This window comes from Notolepis coatsorum (genome assembly GCF_963971535.1).
Source record: "Notolepis coatsorum genome assembly, chromosome: 5".
Taxonomy (NCBI): domain Eukaryota; kingdom Metazoa; phylum Chordata; class Actinopteri; order Aulopiformes; family Paralepididae; genus Notolepis; species Notolepis coatsorum.
In genome coordinates, this window is record NC_140169.1 from 64,219,392 (window position 1) to 64,239,924 (window position 20,533).

The following is a 20,533-nucleotide window of genomic DNA, read 5'->3' on the forward strand; positions in this document are numbered from 1 at the left end:
ACTAGTTACAGGTGTGTTGTTCACTAGTTACAGGTGTGTGTTGTTCACTAGTTACAGGTGTGTGTTGTTCACTAGTTAAAGGTGTGAGTTGTTCACTAGTTACAGGTGTGGTTTGTTCACTAGTTACAGGTGTGTTGTTCACTAGTTACAGGTGTGTGGTGTTCACTAGTTACATGTGTGTGTTGTTCACTAGTTACAGGTGTGTGTTGTTCACTAGTTACATGTGTGTGTTGTTCACTAGTTACATGTGTGTTTTGTTCACTAGTTACATGTGTGTGTTGTTCACTAGTTACAGGTGTGTGTTGTTCACTAGTTACAGATGTGTGTTGTTCACTAGTTACAGCTGTGTGTTGTTCACTAGTTACAGGTGTGTTGTTCACTAGTTGCAGCTGTGTGTTGTTCACTAGTTACAGCTGTGTGTTATTCACTAGTTACAGGTGTGTTGTTCACTAGTTACAGGTGTGTGTTGTTCACTAGTTACAGGTGTGTTTTGTTCACTAGTTACATGTGTGTGTTGTTCACTAGTTACAGCTGTGTGTTGTTCACTAGTTACAGCTGTGTGTTGTTCACTAGTTACAGGTGTGTGTTGTTCACTAGTTACAGGTGTGTGTTGTTCACTAGTTACAGGTGTGTTGTTCACTAGTTGCAGCTGTGTGTTGTTCACTAGTTACAGCTGTGTGTTATTCACTAGTTACAGGTGTGTTGTTCACTAGTTACAGGTGTGTGTTGTTCACTAGTTACAGGTGTGTTTTGTTCACTAGTTACATGTGTGTGTTGTTCACTAGTTACAGCTGTGTGTTGTTCACTAGTTACATCTGTGTGTTGTTCACTAGTTACAGGTGTGTGTTGTTCACTAGTTACAGGTGTGTGTTGTTCACTAGTTACAGCTGTGTGTTGTTCACTAGTTACAGGTGTGGTTTGTTTACTAGTTGCAGGTGTGTGTTGTTCACTAGTTACAGGTGTGTGTTGTTCACAAGTTACAGGTGTGTGTTGTTCACTAGTTACAGGTGTGTTGTTCACTAGTTACAGGTGTGTGCTGTTCACTAGTTACAGGTGTGTGTTGTTCACTAGTTACAGGTGTGCTGTTCACTAGTCACAGGTGTGTGTTGTTCACTAGTTACAGGTGTGTGTTGTTCACTAGTTACAGGTGTGTGTTGTTCACTACAGGTGTGTGTTGTTCACTAGTTACAGGTGTGTGTTGTTCACTAGTTAGATGTGTGTGTTGTTCACTAGTTACAGGTGTGTTTTGTTCACTAGTTACAGGTGTGTGTTGTTCACTAGTTACAGGTGTGTGTTGTTCACTAGTTACAGGTGTGTGTTGTTCACTAGTTACAGGTGTGTTGTTCACTAGTTACAGGTGTGTTGTTCACTAGTTACAGGTGTGTTGTAATAGTTACAGGTGTGTTGTTCACTAGTTACAGGTGTGTGTTGTTCACTAGTTACAGGTGTGCTGTTCACTAGTTACAGGTGTGTTGTTCACTAGTTACAGGTGTGTTGTTCACTAGTTACATGTGTGTGTTGTTGTGGACTTCAGGAGGTCGGGGTCAAGGACTACAGCCCCCTCAGCATCGACGGGGCACCGGTTGAGAGAGTCAACAGCTTCAAGTACCTCGGGGCCTACATATCCGAGGACTTGACATGGACCACACACATTAACAGTGTTGTGAAGAAGGCAGGACAACGCCTCTACTTCCTCAGGCGCCTAAGGAAGTTCCAAGTCAGCCAGAAGATCCTTAAGAACTTCTACTCATGTACAATAGAGAGCATATTGACCGGCAACATCACCTCCTGGTTTGGGAATAGCACTGCACAAGACCAAAGCAGACTACAAAGAGTGACACGTTCAGCCGAACGCACAATTGGAAGGGGGCTCCCCACCCTCCAGAACATTTACTACAAGCGTTGCAAGGGCAAGGCTAAGAGAATCATTAAAGACTCCAGTCACCCGAACAACTGCCTCTTTGAACTGCTGCGGTCAGGCAAGCGATACCGGAGTCTCAAGGCAAGCACAGAAAGACTCAGAAGAAGCTTCTATCCCCAGGCCATCAGGCTGCTAAACGAACAATGAATGAACACTACACAACAACAACCACCAAACGCACATAGCACACACATCCACACGCACACACCCACTTTAAACAAACACACTGTAGCACCCACTCCACACACTTTATAGCACACACCCACTTTAAACAAACACACTGTAGCACCCACTCCCCACACTTTATATTTATATTTATGGATGAAGGATTGCACTACAACTCGTACACCTTACTGTAAATTGTACCTAAAATTGTACCTCATCCCATTTCTGCTTTGCACTAGATAGTACTGTACATTAGTACACTGCATAGTATTGTGTATTGTATATTATATGGTAACTCAGAACATTGTACATATGTCTATACCGAACACTGTGACCTCATTTTCTTCTTCTAAATTCATGCTATATTATGTTATTATGTTATTTGATACTATCTTGTCTAGCACAGTCTCTGGAGCGTAACAGTAAGAAGCATTTTGTATGAAAGTATTCTGTACTTCTGTATGACAACTATTAAAGAACTTGAACTTGACTTGTTCACTAGTTACAGGTGTGTTGTTCACTAGTTACAGGTGTGTGTTGTTCACTAGTTACAGGTGTGTTGTTCACTACAGGTGTGTGTTGTTCACTAGTTACAGGTGTGTGTTGTTCACTAGTTACAGGTGTGTGTTGTTCACTAGTTACAGCTGTGTTGTTCACTAGTTATAGCTGTGTGTTGTTCACTAGTTACAGGTGTGTTGTTCACTAGTTACAGCTGTGTGTTGTTCACTAGTTACAGCTGTGTGTTATTCACTAGTTACATGTGTGTTGTTCACTAGTTACAGGTGTGTGTTGTTCACTAGTTACAGGTGTGTTTTGTTCACTAGTTACAGGTGTGTTGTTCACTAGTTACAGGTGTGTGTTGTTCACTAGTTACAGGTGTGTTGTTCACTACAGGTGTGTGTTGTTCACTAGTTACAGGTGTGTGTTGTTCACTAGTTACAGGTGTGTGTTGTTCACTAGTTACAGCTGTGTTGTTCACTAGTTATAGCTGTGTGTTGTTCACTAGTTACAGGTGTGTTGTTCACTAGTTACAGCTGTGTGTTGTTCACTAGTTACAGCTGTGTGTTATTCACTAGTTACAGGTGTGTTGTTCACTAGTTACAGGTGTGTGTTGTTCACTAGTTACAGGTGTGTTTTGTTCACTAGTTACAGGTGTGTGTTGTTCACTAGTTACAGCTGTGTGTTGTTCACTAGTTACAGGTGTGTTGTTCACTAGTTACAGCTGTGTGTTGTTCACTAGTTACAGGTGTGTTGTTCACTAGTTACAGATCTGTGTTGTTCACTAGTTACAGCTGTGTGTTGTTCACTAGTTACAGGTGTGTTGTTCACTAGTTACAGCTGTGTGTTGTTCACTAGTTACAGCTGTGTGTTATTCACTAGTTACAGGTGTGTTGTTCACTAGTTACAGATGTGTGTTGTTCACTAGTTACAGGTGTGTGTTGTTCACTAGTTACAGCTGTGTGTTGTTCACTAGTTACAGGTGTGTGTTGTTCACTAGTTACAGATGTGTGTTGTTCACTAGCAGCTGTGTGTTGTTCACTAGTTACATCTGTGTGTTGTTCACTAGTTACATATGTGTGTTGTTCACTAGTTACAGGTGTGTGTTGTTCACTAGTTACAGGTGTGTTGTTCACTAGTTACAGGTGTGTGCTGTTCACTAGTTACAGGTGTGTGTTGTTCACTAGTTACAGGTGTGTGTTGTTCACTAGTTACAGGTGTGTGTTGTTCACTAGTTACAGGTGTGTGTTGTTCACTAGTTACAGGTGTGTGCTGTTCACTAGTTACAGGTGTGTGTTGTTCACTAGTTACAGGTGTGTGTTGTTCACTAGTTACAGGTGTGTGCTGTTCACTAGTTACAGGTGTGTGTTGTTCACTACAGGTGTGTGTTGTTCACTAGTTACAGGTGTGTGTTGTTCACTAGTTACAGGTGTGTGTTGTTCACTAGTTACAGGTGTGTTCTGTTCACTAGTTACAGGTGTGTTTTGTTCACTAGTTACAGGTGTGTGTTGTTCACTAGTTACATGTGTGTGTTGTTCACTAGTTACATGTGTGCTGTTCACTAGTTACAGGTGTGTTGTTCACTAGTTACAGGTGTGTTGTTCACTAGTTACAGGTGTGTGTGTTGTTCACTAGTTACAGGTGTGTGTTGTTCACTAGTTACAGGTGTGTGTTGTTCACTAGTTACAGGTGTGTGTTGTTCACCAGTTACAGGTGTGTGTTGTTCACTAGTTACAGGTGTGTGTTGTTCACTAGTTACAGGTGTGTTGTTCACTAGTTACATGTGTGTTGTTCACTAGTTACAGGTGTGTTGTTCACTAGTTACAGGTGTGTGTTGTTCACTAGTTACAGGTGTGTTGTTCACTAGTTACATGTGTGTGTTGTTCACTAGTTACAGGTGTGTTGTTCACTAGTTACAGGTGTGTGTTGTTCACTAGTTACAGGTGTGTTGTTCACTACAGGTGTGTGTTGTTCACTAGTTACAGGTGTGTGTTGTTCACTAGTTACAGGTGTGTGTTGTTCACTAGTTACAGGTGTGTGTTGTTCACTAGTTACAGGTGTGTGTTGTTCATTAGTTACAGGTGTGTGTTGTTCACTAGTTACAGGTGTGTGTTGTTCATTAGTTACAGGTGTGTGTTGTTCACTAGTTACCGGTGTGTTGTTCACTAGTTACAGGTGTGTGTTATTCACTAGTTACATGTGTGTTGTTCACTAGTTACAGGTGTGTGTTGTTCACTAGTTACAGCTGTGTGTGGTGTTCACTAGTTACAGGTGTGTGTTGTTCACTAGTTACAGGTGTGTGTTGTTCACTAGTTACAGGTGTGTGTTGTTCACTAGTTACAGGTGTGTGTTGTTCACTAGTTAAAGGTGTGGTTTGTTCACTAGTTACAGGTGTGTTGTTCACTAGTTACAGGTGTGTTGTTCACTAGTTACAGGTGTGTGTTGTTCACTAGTTACAGGTGTGTGTTGTTCACTAGTTACAGGTGTGTGTTGTTCACTAGTTACAGGTGTGTGTTGTTCACTAGTTACATGTGTGTTTTGTTCACTAGTTACAGGTGTGTGTTGTTCACTAGTTACAGGTGTGTGTTGTTCACTAGTTACAGGTGTGTGTTGTTCACTAGTTACAGCTGTGTGTTGTTCACTAGTTACATGTGTGTGTTGTTCACTAGTTACAGGTGTGTGTTGTTCACTAGTTACATGTGTGTTGTTCACTAGTTACAGGTGTGTTGTTCACTAGTTACAGGTGTGTGTTGTTCACTAGTTACAGGTGTGTTGTTCACTAGTTACATGTGTGTGTTGTTCACTAGTTACAGGTGTGTTGTTCACTAGTGACAGGTGTGTTGTTCACTAGTTACAGGTGTGTGTTGTTCACTAGTTACAGGTGTGTGTTGTTCACTAGTTACAGGTGTGTGTTGTTCACTAGTTACAGGTGTGTGTTGTTCACTAGTTACAGCTGTGTGTTGTTCACTAGTTACAGCTGTGTTGTTCACTAGTTACAGGTGTGTGTTGTTCACTAGTTACAGGTGTGTGTTGTTCACTAGTTACCGGTGTGTTGTTCACTAGTTACAGGTGTGTGTTCTTCACTAGTTACAGGTGTGTTGTTCACTAGTTACAGGTGTGTGTTGTTCACTAGTTACAGGTGTGTGTTGTTCACTAGTTACAGGTGTGTTGTTCACTAGTTACAGGTGTGTGTTGTTCACTAGTTACAGGTGTGTGTTGTTCACTAGTTAAAGGTGTGAGTTGTTCACTAGTTACAGGTGTGGTTTGTTCACTAGTTACAGGTGTGTTGTTCACTAGTTACAGGCGTGTGGTGTTCACTAGTTACATGTGTGTGTTGTTCACTAGTTACAGGTGTGTGTTGTTCACTAGTTACATGTGTGTGTTGTTCACTAGTTACATGTGTGTTTTGTTCACTAGTTACATGTGTGTGTTGTTCACTAGTTACAGGTGTGTGTTGTTCACTAGTTACAGATGTGTGTTGTTCACTAGTTACAGGTGTGTGTTGTTCACTAGTTACAGATGTGTGTTGTTCACTAGCAGCTGTGTGTTGTTCACTAGTTACATCTGTGTGTTGTTCACTAGTTACATATGTGTGTTGTTCACTAGTTACAGGTGTGTGTTGTTCACTAGTTACAGGTGTGTTGTTCACTAGTTACAGGTGTGTGCTGTTCACTAGTTACAGGTGTGTGTTGTTCACTAGTTACAGGTGTGTGTTGTTCACTAGTTACAGGTGTGTGTTGTTCACTAGTTACAGGTGTGTGTTGTTCACTAGTTACAGGTGTGTGCTGTTCACTAGTTACAGGTGTGTGTTGTTCACTAGTTACAGGTGTGTGTTGTTCACTAGTTACAGGTGTGTGCTGTTCACTAGTTACAGGTGTGTGTTGTTCACTACAGGTGTGTGTTGTTCACTAGTTACAGGTGTGTGTTGTTCACTAGTTACAGGTGTGTGTTGTTCACTAGTTACAGGTGTGTTCTGTTCACTAGTTACAGGTGTGTTTTGTTCACTAGTTACAGGTGTGTGTTGTTCACTAGTTACATGTGTGTGTTGTTCACTAGTTACATGTGTGCTGTTCACTAGTTACAGGTGTGTTGTTCACTAGTTACAGGTGTGTTGTTCACTAGTTACAGGTGTGTGTGTTGTTCACTAGTTACAGGTGTGTGTTGTTCACTAGTTACAGGTGTGTGTTGTTCACTAGTTACAGGTGTGTGTTGTTCACCAGTTACAGGTGTGTGTTGTTCACTAGTTACAGGTGTGTGTTGTTCACTAGTTACAGGTGTGTTGTTCACTAGTTACATGTGTGTTGTTCACTAGTTACAGGTGTGTTGTTCACTAGTTACAGGTGTGTGTTGTTCACTAGTTACAGGTGTGTTGTTCACTAGTTACATGTGTGTGTTGTTCACTAGTTACAGGTGTGTTGTTCACTAGTTACAGGTGTGTGTTGTTCACTAGTTACAGGTGTGTTGTTCACTACAGGTGTGTGTTGTTCACTAGTTACAGGTGTGTGTTGTTCACTAGTTACAGGTGTGTGTTGTTCACTAGTTACAGGTGTGTGTTGTTCACTAGTTACAGGTGTGTGTTGTTCATTAGTTACAGGTGTGTGTTGTTCACTAGTTACAGGTGTGTGTTGTTCATTAGTTACAGGTGTGTGTTGTTCACTAGTTACCGGTGTGTTGTTCACTAGTTACAGGTGTGTGTTATTCACTAGTTACATGTGTGTTGTTCACTAGTTACAGGTGTGTGTTGTTCACTAGTTACAGCTGTGTGTGGTGTTCACTAGTTACAGGTGTGTGTTGTTCACTAGTTACAGGTGTGTGTTGTTCACTAGTTACAGGTGTGTGTTGTTCACTAGTTACAGGTGTGTGTTGTTCACTAGTTAAAGGTGTGGTTTGTTCACTAGTTACAGGTGTGTTGTTCACTAGTTACAGGTGTGTTGTTCACTAGTTACAGGTGTGTGTTGTTCACTAGTTACAGGTGTGTGTTGTTCACTAGTTACAGGTGTGTGTTGTTCACTAGTTACAGGTGTGTGTTGTTCACTAGTTACATGTGTGTTTTGTTCACTAGTTACAGGTGTGTGTTGTTCACTAGTTACAGGTGTGTGTTGTTCACTAGTTACAGGTGTGTGTTGTTCACTAGTTACAGCTGTGTGTTGTTCACTAGTTACATGTGTGTGTTGTTCACTAGTTACAGGTGTGTGTTGTTCACTAGTTACATGTGTGTTGTTCACTAGTTACAGGTGTGTTGTTCACTAGTTACAGGTGTGTGTTGTTCACTAGTTACAGGTGTGTTGTTCACTAGTTACATGTGTGTGTTGTTCACTAGTTACAGGTGTGTTGTTCACTAGTGACAGGTGTGTTGTTCACTAGTTACAGGTGTGTGTTGTTCACTAGTTACAGGTGTGTGTTGTTCACTAGTTACAGGTGTGTGTTGTTCACTAGTTACAGGTGTGTGTTGTTCACTAGTTACAGCTGTGTGTTGTTCACTAGTTACAGCTGTGTTGTTCACTAGTTACAGGTGTGTGTTGTTCACTAGTTACAGGTGTGTGTTGTTCACTAGTTACCGGTGTGTTGTTCACTAGTTACAGGTGTGTGTTCTTCACTAGTTACAGGTGTGTTGTTCACTAGTTACAGGTGTGTGTTGTTCACTAGTTACAGGTGTGTGTTGTTCACTAGTTACAGGTGTGTTGTTCACTAGTTACAGGTGTGTGTTGTTCACTAGTTACAGGTGTGTGTTGTTCACTAGTTAAAGGTGTGAGTTGTTCACTAGTTACAGGTGTGGTTTGTTCACTAGTTACAGGTGTGTTGTTCACTAGTTACAGGTGTGTGGTGTTCACTAGTTACATGTGTGTGTTGTTCACTAGTTACAGGTGTGTGTTGTTCACTAGTTACATGTGTGTGTTGTTCACTAGTTACATGTGTGTTTTGTTCACTAGTTACATGTGTGTGTTGTTCACTAGTTACAGGTGTGTGTTGTTCACTAGTTACAGATGTGTGTTGTTCACTAGTTACAGCTGTGTGTTGTTCACTAGTTACAGGTGTGTTGTTCACTAGTTGCAGCTGTGTGTTGTTCACTAGTTACAGCTGTGTGTTATTCACTAGTTACAGGTGTGTTGTTCACTAGTTACAGGTGTGTGTTGTTCACTAGTTACAGGTGTGTTTTGTTCACTAGTTACATGTGTGTGTTGTTCACTAGTTACAGCTGTGTGTTGTTCACTAGTTACAGCTGTGTGTTGTTCACTAGTTACAGGTGTGTGTTGTTCACTAGTTACAGGTGTGTGTTGTTCACTAGTTACAGCTGTGTGTTGTTCACTAGTTACAGGTGTGGTTTGTTCACTAGTTGCAGGTGTGTGTTGTTCACTAGTTACAGGTGTGTGTTGTTCACAAGTTACAGGTGTGTGTTGTTCACTAGTTACAGGTGTGTTGTTCACTAGTTACAGGTGTGTTGTTCACTAGTTACATGTGTGTGTTGTTCACTAGTTACAGGTGTGTGTTGTTCACTAGTTACAGGTGTGTGTTGTTCACTAGTTACCGGTGTGTGTTCTTCACTAGTTACCGGTGTGTTGTTCACTAGTTACAGGTGTGTGTTGTTCACTAGTTACAGCTGTGTGTGGTGTTCACTAGTTACAGGTGTGTGTTGTTCACTAGTTACAGGTGTGTGTTGTTCACTACTTAAAGGTGTGAGTTGTTCACTAGTTACAGGTGTGGTTTGTTCACTAGTTACAGGTGTGTTTTGTTCACTAGTTACATGTGTGTGTTGTTCACTAGTTACAGCTGTGTGTGGTGTTCACTAGTTACAGGTGTGTGTTGTTCACTAGTTACATGTGTGTGTTGTTCACTAGTTAAAGGTGTGAGTTGTTCACTAGTTACAGGTGTGGTTTGTTCACTAGTTACAGGTGTGTGTTGTTCACTAGTTACAGGTGTGTTTTGTTCACTAGTTACATGTGTGTGTTGTTCACTAGTTACAGCTGTGTGTTGTTCACTAGTTACAGCTGTGTGTTGTTCACTAGTTACAGGTGTGTGTTGTTCACTAGTTACAGGTGTGTGTTGTTCACTAGTTACAGCTGTGTGTTGTTCACTAGTTACAGGTGTGGTTTGTTCACTAGTTGCAGGTGTGTGTTGTTCACTAGTTACAGATGTGTGTTGTTCACTAGTTACAGCTGTGTGTTATTCACTAGTTACAGGTGTGTTGTTCACTAGTTACAGGTGTGTGTTGTTCACTAGTTACAGGTGTGTTTTGTTCACTAGTTACAGGTGTGTGTTGTTCACTAGTTACAGCTGTGTGTTGTTCACTAGTTACAGGTGTGTTGTTCACTAGTTACAGCTGTGTGTTGTTCACTAGTTACAGGTGTGTTGTTCACTAGTTACAGATCTGTGTTGTTCACTAGTTACAGCTGTGTGTTGTTCACTAGTTACAGGTGTGTTGTTCACTAGTTACAGCTGTGTGTTGTTCACTAGTTACAGCTGTGTGTTATTCACTAGTTACAGGTGTGTTGTTCACTAGTTACAGATGTGTGTTGTTCACTAGTTACAGGTGTGTGTTGTTCACTAGTTACAGGTGTGTGTTGTTCACTAGTTACATGTGTGTGTTGTTCACCAGTTACAGGTGTGTGTTGTTCACTAGTTACATGTGTGTGTTGTTCACTAGTTACAGGTGTGTTGTTCACTAGTTACAGGTGTGTTGTTCACTAGTTACAGGTGTGTTGTAATAGTTACAGGTGTGTTGTTCACTAGTTACAGGTGTGTGTTGTTCACTAGTTACAGGTGTGCTGTTCACTAGTTACAGGTGTGTTGTTCACTAGTTACAGGTGTGTTGTTCACTAGTTACATGTGTGTGTTGTTGTGGACTTCAGGAGGTCGGGGTCAAGGACTACAGCCCCCTCAGCATCGACGGGGCACCGGTTGAGAGAGTCAACAGCTTCAAGTACCTCGGGGCCTACATATCCGAGGACTTGACATGGACCACACACATTAACAGTGTTGTGAAGAAGGCACGACAACGCCTCTACTTCCTCAGGCGCCTAAGGAAGTTCCAAGTCAGCCAGAAGATCCTTAAGAACTTCTACTCATGTACAATAGAGAGCATATTGACCGGCAACATCACCTCCTGGTTTGGGAATAGCACTGCACAAGACCAAAGCAGACTACAAAGAGTGACACGTTCAGCCGAACGCACAATTGGAGGGGGGCTCCCCACCCTCCAGAACATTTACTACAAGCGTTGCAAGGGCAAGGCTAAGAGAATCATTAAAGACTCCAGTCACCCGAACAACTGCCTCTTTGAACTGCTGCGGTCAGGCAAGCGATACCGGAGTCTCAAGGCAAGCACAGAAAGACTCAGAAGAAGCTTCTATCCCCAGGCCATCAGGCTGCTAAACGAACAATGAATGAACACTACACAACAACAACCACCAAACGCACATAGCACACACATCCACACGCACACACCCACTTTAAACAAACACACTGTAGCACCCACTCCACACACTTTATAGCACACACCCACTTTAAACAAACACACTGTAGCACCCACTCCCCACACTTTATATTTATATTTATGGATGAAGGATTGCACTACAACTCGTACACCTTACTGTAAATTGTACCTAAAATTGTACCTCATCCCATTTCTGCTTTGCACTAGATAGTACTGTACATTAGTACACTGCATAGTATTGTGTATTGTATATTATATGGTAACTCAGAACATTGTACATATGTCTATACCGAACACTGTGACCTCATTTTCTTCTTCTAAATTCATGCTATATTATGTTATTATGTTATTTGATACTATCTTGTCTAGCACAGTCTCTGGATCGTAACAGTAAGAAGCATTTTGTATGAAAGTATTCTGTACTTCTGTATGACAACTATTAAAGAACTTGACTTGTTCACTAGTTACAGGTGTGTTGTTCACTAGTTACAGGTGTGTGTTGTTCACTAGTTACAGGTGTGTTGTTCACTACAGGTGTGTGTTGTTCACTAGTTACAGGTGTGTGTTGTTCACTAGTTACAGGTGTGTGTTGTTCACTAGTTACAGCTGTGTTGTTCACTAGTTATAGCTGTGTGTTGTTCACTAGTTACAGGTGTGTTGTTCACTAGTTACAGCTGTGTGTTGTTCACTAGTTACAGCTGTGTGTTATTCACTAGTTACATGTGTGTTGTTCACTAGTTACAGGTGTGTGTTGTTCACTAGTTACAGGTGTGTTTTGTTCACTAGTTACAGGTGTGTTGTTCACTAGTTACAGGTGTGTGTTGTTCACTAGTTACAGGTGTGTTGTTCACTACAGGTGTGTGTTGTTCACTAGTTACAGGTGTGTGTTGTTCACTAGTTACAGGTGTGTGTTGTTCACTAGTTACAGCTGTGTTGTTCACTAGTTATAGCTGTGTGTTGTTCACTAGTTACAGGTGTGTTGTTCACTAGTTACAGCTGTGTGTTGTTCACTAGTTACAGCTGTGTGTTATTCACTAGTTACAGGTGTGTTGTTCACTAGTTACAGGTGTGTGTTGTTCACTAGTTACAGGTGTGTTTTGTTCACTAGTTACAGGTGTGTGTTGTTCACTAGTTACAGCTGTGTGTTGTTCACTAGTTACAGGTGTGTTGTTCACTAGTTACAGCTGTGTGTTGTTCACTAGTTACAGCTGTGTGTTATTCACTAGTTACAGGTGTGTTGTTCACTAGTTACAGATGTGTGTTGTTCACTAGTTACAGGTGTGTGTTGTTCACTAGTTACAGCTGTGTGTTGTTCACTAGTTACAGGTGTGTGTTGTTCACTAGTTACAGATGTGTGTTGTTCACTAGCAGCTGTGTGTTGTTCACTAGTTACATCTGTGTGTTGTTCACTAGTTACATATGTGTGTTGTTCACTAGTTACAGGTGTGTGTTGTTCACTAGTTACAGGTGTGTTGTTCACTAGTTACAGGTGTGTGCTGTTCACTAGTTACAGGTGTGTGTTGTTCACTAGTTACAGGTGTGTGTTGTTCACTAGTTACAGGTGTGTGTTGTTCACTAGTTACAGGTGTGTGTTGTTCACTAGTTACAGGTGTGTGCTGTTCACTAGTTACAGGTGTGTGTTGTTCACTAGTTACAGGTGTGTGTTGTTCACTAGTTACAGGTGTGTGCTGTTCACTAGTTACAGGTGTGTGTTGTTCACTACAGGTGTGTGTTGTTCACTAGTTACAGGTGTGTGTTGTTCACTAGTTACAGGTGTGTGTTGTTCACTAGTTACAGGTGTGTTCTGTTCACTAGTTACAGGTGTGTTTTGTTCACTAGTTACAGGTGTGTGTTGTTCACTAGTTACATGTGTGTGTTGTTCACTAGTTACATGTGTGCTGTTCACTAGTTACAGGTGTGTTGTTCACTAGTTACAGGTGTGTTGTTCACTAGTTACAGGTGTGTGTGTTGTTCACTAGTTACAGGTGTGTGTTGTTCACTAGTTACAGGTGTGTGTTGTTCACTAGTTACAGGTGTGTGTTGTTCACCAGTTACAGGTGTGTGTTGTTCACTAGTTACAGGTGTGTGTTGTTCACTAGTTACAGGTGTGTTGTTCACTAGTTACATGTGTGTTGTTCACTAGTTACAGGTGTGTTGTTCACTAGTTACAGGTGTGTGTTGTTCACTAGTTACAGGTGTGTTGTTCACTAGTTATATGTGTGTGTTGTTCACTAGTTACAGGTGTGTTGTTCACTAGTTACAGGTGTGTGTTGTTCACTAGTTACAGGTGTGTTGTTCACTACAGGTGTGTGTTGTTCACTAGTTACAGGTGTGTGTTGTTCACTAGTTACAGGTGTGTGTTGTTCACTAGTTACAGGTGTGTGTTGTTCACTAGTTACAGGTGTGTGTTGTTCATTAGTTACAGGTGTGTGTTGTTCACTAGTTACAGGTGTGTGTTGTTCATTAGTTACAGGTGTGTGTTGTTCACTAGTTACCGGTGTGTTGTTCACTAGTTACAGGTGTGTGTTATTCACTAGTTACATGTGTGTTGTTCACTAGTTACAGGTGTGTGTTGTTCACTAGTTACAGCTGTGTGTGGTGTTCACTAGTTACAGGTGTGTGTTGTTCACTAGTTACAGGTGTGTGTTGTTCACTAGTTACAGGTGTGTGTTGTTCACTAGTTACAGGTGTGTGTTGTTCACTAGTTAAAGGTGTGGTTTGTTCACTAGTTACAGGTGTGTTGTTCACTAGTTACAGGTGTGTTGTTCACTAGTTACAGGTGTGTGTTGTTCACTAGTTACAGGTGTGTGTTGTTCACTAGTTACAGGTGTGTGTTGTTCACTAGTTACAGGTGTGTGTTGTTCACTAGTTACATGTGTGTTTTGTTCACTAGTTACAGGTGTGTGTTGTTCACTAGTTACAGGTGTGTGTTGTTCACTAGTTACAGGTGTGTGTTGTTCACTAGTTACAGGTGTGTGTTGTTCACTAGTTACAGCTGTGTTGTTCACTAGTTATAGCTGTGTGTTGTTCACTAGTTACAGGTGTGTTGTTCACTAGTTACAGCTGTGTGTTGTTCACTAGTTACAGCTGTGTGTTATTCACTAGTTACAGGTGTGTTGTTCACTAGTTACAGGTGTGTGTTGTTCACTAGTTGCAGGTGTGTTTTGTTCACTAGTTACAGGTGTGTGTTGTTCACTAGTTACAGCTGTGTGTTGTTCACTAGTTACAGGTGTGTTGTTCACTAGTTACAGCTGTGTGTTGTTCACTAGTTACAGGTGTGTTGTTCACTAGTTACAGATCTGTGTTGTTCACTAGTTACAGCTGTGTGTTGTTCACTAGTTACAGGTGTGTTGTTCACTAGTTACAGCTGTGTGTTGTTCACTAGTTACAGCTGTGTGTTATTCACTAGTTACAGGTGTGTTGTTCACTAGTTACAGATGTGTGTTGTTCACTAGTTACAGGTGTGTGTTGTTCACTAGTTACAGCTGTGTGTTGTTCACTAGTTACAGGTGTGTGTTGTTCACTAGTTACAGATGTGTGTTGTTCACTAGCAGCTGTGTGTTGTTCACTAGTTACATCTGTGTGTTGTTCACTAGTTACATATGTGTGTTGTTCACTAGTTACAGGTGTGTGTTGTTCACTAGTTACAGGTGTGTTGTTCACTAGTTACAGGTGTGTGCTGTTCACTAGTTACAGGTGTGTGTTGTTCACTAGTTACAGGTGTGTGTTGTTCACTAGTTACAGGTGTGTGTTGTTCACTAGTTACAGGTGTGTGTTGTTCACTAGTTACAGGTGTGTGCTGTTCACTAGTTACAGGTGTGTGTTGTTCACTAGTTACAGGTGTGTGTTGTTCACTAGTTACAGGTGTGTGCTGTTCACTAGTTACAGGTGTGTGTTGTTCACTACAGGTGTGTGTTGTTCACTAGTTGCAGGTGTGTGTTGTTCACTAGTTACAGGTGTGTGTTGTTCACTAGTTACAGGTGTGTTCTGTTCACTAGTTACAGGTGTGTTTTGTTCACTAGTTACAGGTGTGTGTTGTTCACTAGTTACATGTGTGTGTTGTTCACTAGTTACATGTGTGTTGTTCACTAGTTACAGGTGTGTTGTTCACTAGTTACAGGTGTGTTGTTCACTAGTTACAGGTGTGTGTGTTGTTCACTAGTTACAGGTGTGTGTTGTTCACTAGTTACAGGTGTGTGTTGTTCACTAGTTACAGGTGTGTGTTGTTCACCAGTTACAGGTGTGTGTTGTTCACTAGTTACAGGTGTGTGTTGTTCACTAGTTACAGGTGTGTTGTTCACTAGTTACATGTGTGTTGTTCACTAGTTACAGGTGTGTTGTTCACTAGTTACAGGTGTGTGTTGTTCACTAGTTACAGGTGTGTTGTTCACTAGTTACATGTGTGTGTTGTTCACTAGTTACAGGTGTGTTGTTCACTAGTTACAGGTGTGTGTTGTTCACTAGTTACAGGTGTGTTGTTCACTACAGGTGTGTGTTGTTCACTAGTTACAGGTGTGTGTTGTTCACTAGTTACAGGTGTGTGTTGTTCACTAGTTACAGGTGTGTGTTGTTCACTAGTTACAGGTGTGTGTTGTTCACTAGTTACAGGTGTGTGTTGTTCATTAGTTACAGGTGTGTGTTGTTCACTAGTTACAGGTGTGTGTTGTTCATTAGTTACAGGTGTGTGTTGTTCACTAGTTACCGGTGTGTTGTTCACTAGTTACAGGTGTGTGTTATTCACTAGTTACATGTGTGTTGTTCACTAGTTACAGGTGTGTGTTGTTCACTAGTTACAGCTGTGTGTGGTGTTCACTAGTTACAGGTGTGTGTTGTTCACTAGTTACAGGTGTGTGTTGTTCACTAGTTACAGGTGTGTGTTGTTCACTAGTTACAGGTGTGTGTTGTTCACTAGTTAAAGGTGTGGTTTGTTCACTAGTTACAGGTGTGTTGTTCACTAGTTACATGTGTGTTGTTCACTAGTTACAGGTGTGTGTTGTTCACTAGTTACAGGTGTGTGTTGTTCACTAGTTACAGGTGTGTGTTGTTCACTAGTTACAGGTGTGTGTTGTTCACTAGTTACATGTGTGTTTTGTTCACTAGTTACAGGTGTGTGTTGTTCACTAGTTACAGGTGTGTGTTGTTCACTAGTTACAGGTGTGTGTTGTTCACTAGTTACAGCTGTGTGTTGTTCACTAGTTACATGTGTGTGTTGTTCACTAGTTACAGGTGTGTGTTGTTCACTAGTTACATGTGTGTTGTTCACTAGTTACAGGTGTGTTGTTCACTAGTTACAGGTGTGTGTTGTTCACTAGTTACAGGTGTGTTGTTCACTAGTTACATGTGTGTGTTGTTCACTAGTTACAGGTGTGTTGTTCACTAGTGACAGGTGTGTTGTTCACTAGTTACAGGTGTGTGTTGTTCACTAGTTACAGGTGTGTGTTGTTCACTAGTTACAGGTGTGTGTTGTTCACTAGTTACAGGTGTGTGTTGTTCACTAGTTACAGCTGTGTGTTGTTCACTAGTTACAGCTGTGTTGTTCACTAGTTACAGGTGTGTGTTGTTCACTAGTTACAGGTGTGTGTTGTTCACTAGTTACCGGTGTGTTGTTCACTAGTTACAGGTGTGTGTTCTTCACTAGTTACAGGTGTGTTGTTCACTAGTTACAGGTGTGTGTTGTTCACTAGTTACAGGTGTGTGTTGTTCACTAGTTACAGGTGTGTTGTTCACTAGTTACAGGTGTGTGTTGTTCACTAGTTACAGGTGTGTGTTGTTCACTAGTTAAAGGTGTGAGTTGTTCACTAGTTACATGTGTGGTTTGTTCACTAGTTACAGGTGTGTTGTTCACTAGTTACAGGTGTGTGGTGTTCACTAGTTACATGTGTGTGTTGTTCACTAGTTACAGGTGTGTGTTGTTCACTAGTTACATGTGTGTGTTGTTCACTAGTTACATGTGTGTTTTGTTCACTAGTTACATGTGTGTGTTGTTCACTAGTTACAGGTGTGTGTTGTTCACTAGTTACAGATGTGTGTTGTTCACTAGTTACAGCTGTGTGTTGTTCACTAGTTACAGGTGTGTTGTTCACTAGTTGCAGCTGTGTGTTGTTCACTAGTTACAGCTGTGTGTTATTCACTAGTTACAGGTGTGTTGTTCACTAGTTACAGGTGTGTGTTGTTCACTAGTTACAGGTGTGTTTTGTTCACTAGTTACATGTGTGTGTTGTTCACTAGTTACAGCTGTGTGTTGTTCACTAGTTACAGCTGTGTGTTGTTCACTAGTTACAGGTGTGTGTTGTTCACTAGTTACAGGTGTGTGTTGTTCACTAGTTACAGCTGTGTGTTGTTCACTAGTTACAGGTGTGGTTTGTTCACTAGTTGCAGGTGTGTGTTGTTCACTAGTTACAGGTGTGTGTTGTTCACAAGTTACAGGTGTGTGTTGTTCACTAGTTACAGGTGTGTTGTTCACTAGTTACAGGTGTGTTGTTCACTAGTTACATGTGTGTGTTGTTCACTAGTTACAGGTGTGTGTTGTTCACTAGTTACAGGTGTGTGTTGTTCACTAGTTACCGGTGTGTGTTCTTCACTAGTTACCGGTGTGTTGTTCACTAGTTACAGGTGTGTGTTGTTCACTAGTTACAGCTGTGTGTGGTGTTCACTAGTTACAGGTGTGTGTTGTTCACTAGTTACAGGTGTGTGTTGTTCACTACTTAAAGGTGTGAGTTGTTCACTAGTTACAGGTGTGGTTTGTTCACTAGTTACAGGTGTGTTTTGTTCACTAGTTACATGTGTGTGTTGTTCACTAGTTACAGCTGTGTGTGGTGTTCACTAGTTACAGGTGTGTGTTGTTCACTAGTTACATGTGTGTGTTGTTCACTAGTTAAAGGTGTGAGTTGTTCACTAGTTACAGGTGTGGTTTGTTCACTAGTTACAGGTGTGTGTTGTTCACTAGTTACAGGTGTGTTTTGTTCACTAGTTACATGTGTGTGTTGTTCACTAGTTACAGCTGTGTGTTGTTCACTAGTTACAGCTGTGTGTTGTTCACTAGTTACAGGTGTGTGTTGTTCACTAGTTACAGGTGTGTGTTGTTCACTAGTTACAGCTGTGTGTTGTTCACTAGTTACAGGTGTGGTTTGTTCACTAGTTGCAGGTGTGTGTTGTTCACTAGTTACAGATGTGTGTTGTTCACTAGTTACAGCTGTGTGTTATTCACTAGTTACAGGTGTGTTGTTCACTAGTTACAGGTGTGTGTTGTTCACTAGTTACAGGTGTGTTTTGTTCACTAGTTACAGGTGTGTGTTGTTCACTAGTTACAGCTGTGTGTTGTTCACTAGTTACAGGTGTGTTGTTCACTAGTTACAGCTGTGTGTTGTTCACTAGTTACAGGTGTGTTGTTCACTAGTTACAGATCTGTGTTGTTCACTAGTTACAGCTGTGTGTTGTTCACTAGTTACAGGTGTGTTGTTCACTAGTTACAGCTGTGTGTTGTTCACTAGTTACAGCTGTGTGTTATTCACTAGTTACAGGTGTGTTGTTCACTAGTTACAGATGTGTGTTGTTCACTAGTTACAGGTGTGTGTTGTTCACTAGTTACAGGTGTGTGTTGTTCACTAGTTACATGTGTGTGTTGTTCACCAGTTACAGGTGTGTGTTGTTCACTAGTTACATGTGTGTGTTGTTCACTAGTTACAGGTGTGTTGTTCACTAGTTACAGGTGTGTTGTTCACTAGTTACAGGTGTGTTGTAATAGTTACAGGTGTGTTGTTCACTAGTTACAGGTGTGTGTTGTTCACTAGTTACAGGTGTGCTGTTCACTAGTTACAGGTGTGTTGTTCACTAGTTACAGGTGTGTTGTTCACTAGTTACATGTGTGTGTTGTTGTGGACTTCAGGAGGTCGGGGTCAAGGACTACAGCCCCCTCAGCATCGACGGGGCACCGGTTGAGAGAGTCAACAGCTTCAAGTACCTCGGGGCCTACATATCCGAGGACTTGACATGGACCACACACATTAACAGTGTTGTGAAGAAGGCACGACAACGCCTCTACTTCCTCAGGCGCCTAAGGAAGTTCCAAGTCAGCCAGAAGATCCTTAAGAACTTCTACTCATGTACAATAGAGAGCATATTGACCGGCAACATCACCTCCTGGTTTGGGAATAGCACTGCACAAGACCAAAGCAGACTACAAAGAGTGACACGTTCAGCCGAACGCACAATTGGAGGGGGGCTCCCCACCCTCCAGAACATTTACTACAAGCGTTGCAAGGGCAAGGCTAAGAGAATCATTAAAGACTCCAGTCACCCGAACAACTGCCTCTTTGAACTGCTGCGGTCAGGCAAGCGATACCGGAGTCTCAAGGCAAGCACAGAAAGACTCAGAAGAAGCTTCTATCCCCAGGCCATCAGGCTGCTAAACGAACAATGAATGAACACTACACAACAACAACCACCAAACGCACATAGCACACACATCCACACGCACACACCCACTTTAAACAAACACACTGTAGCACCCACTCCACACACTTTATAGCACACACCCACTTTAAACAAACACACTGTAGCACCCACTCCCCACACTTTATATTTATATTTATGGATGAAGGATTGCACTACAACTCGTACACCTTACTGTAAATTGTACCTAAAATTGTACCTCATCCCATTTCTGCTTTGCACTAGATAGTACTGTACATTAGTACACTGCATAGTATTGTGTATTGTATATTATATGGTAACTCAGAACATTGTACATATGTCTATACCGAACACTGTGACCTCATTTTCTTCTTCTAAATTCATGCTATATTATGTTATTATGTTATTTGATACTATCTTGTCTAGCACAGTCTCTGGAGCGTAACAGTAAGAAGCATTTTGTATGAAAGTATTCTGTACTTCTGTATGACAACTATTAAAGAACTTGACTTGTTCACTAGTTACAGGTGTGTTGTTCACTAGTTACAGGTGTGTGTTGTTCACTAGTTACAGGTGTGTTGTTCACTACAGGTGTGTGTTGTTCACTAGTTACAGGTATGTGTTGTTCACTAGTTACAGGTGTGTGTTGTTCACTAGTTACAGCTGTGTTGTTCACTAGTTATAGCTGTGTGTTGTTCACTAGTTACAGGTGTGTTGTTCACTAGTTACAGCTGTGTGTTGTTCACTAGTTACAGCTGTGTGTTATTCACTAGTTACATGTGTGTTGTTCACTAGTTACAGGTGTGTGTTGTTCACTAGTTACAGGTGTGTTTTGTTCACTAGTTACAGGTGTGTTGTTCACTAGTTACAGGTGTGTGTTGTTCACTAGTTACAGGTGTGTTGTTCACTACAGGTGTGTGTTGTTCACTAGTTACAGGTGTGTGTTGTTCACTAGTTACAGGTGTGTGTTGTTCACTAGTTACAGCTGTGTTGTTCACTAGTTATAGCTGTGTGTTGTTCACTAGTTACAGGTGTGTTGTTCACTAGTTACAGCTGTGTGTTGTTCACTAGTTACAGCTGTGTGTTATTCACTAGTTACAGGTGTG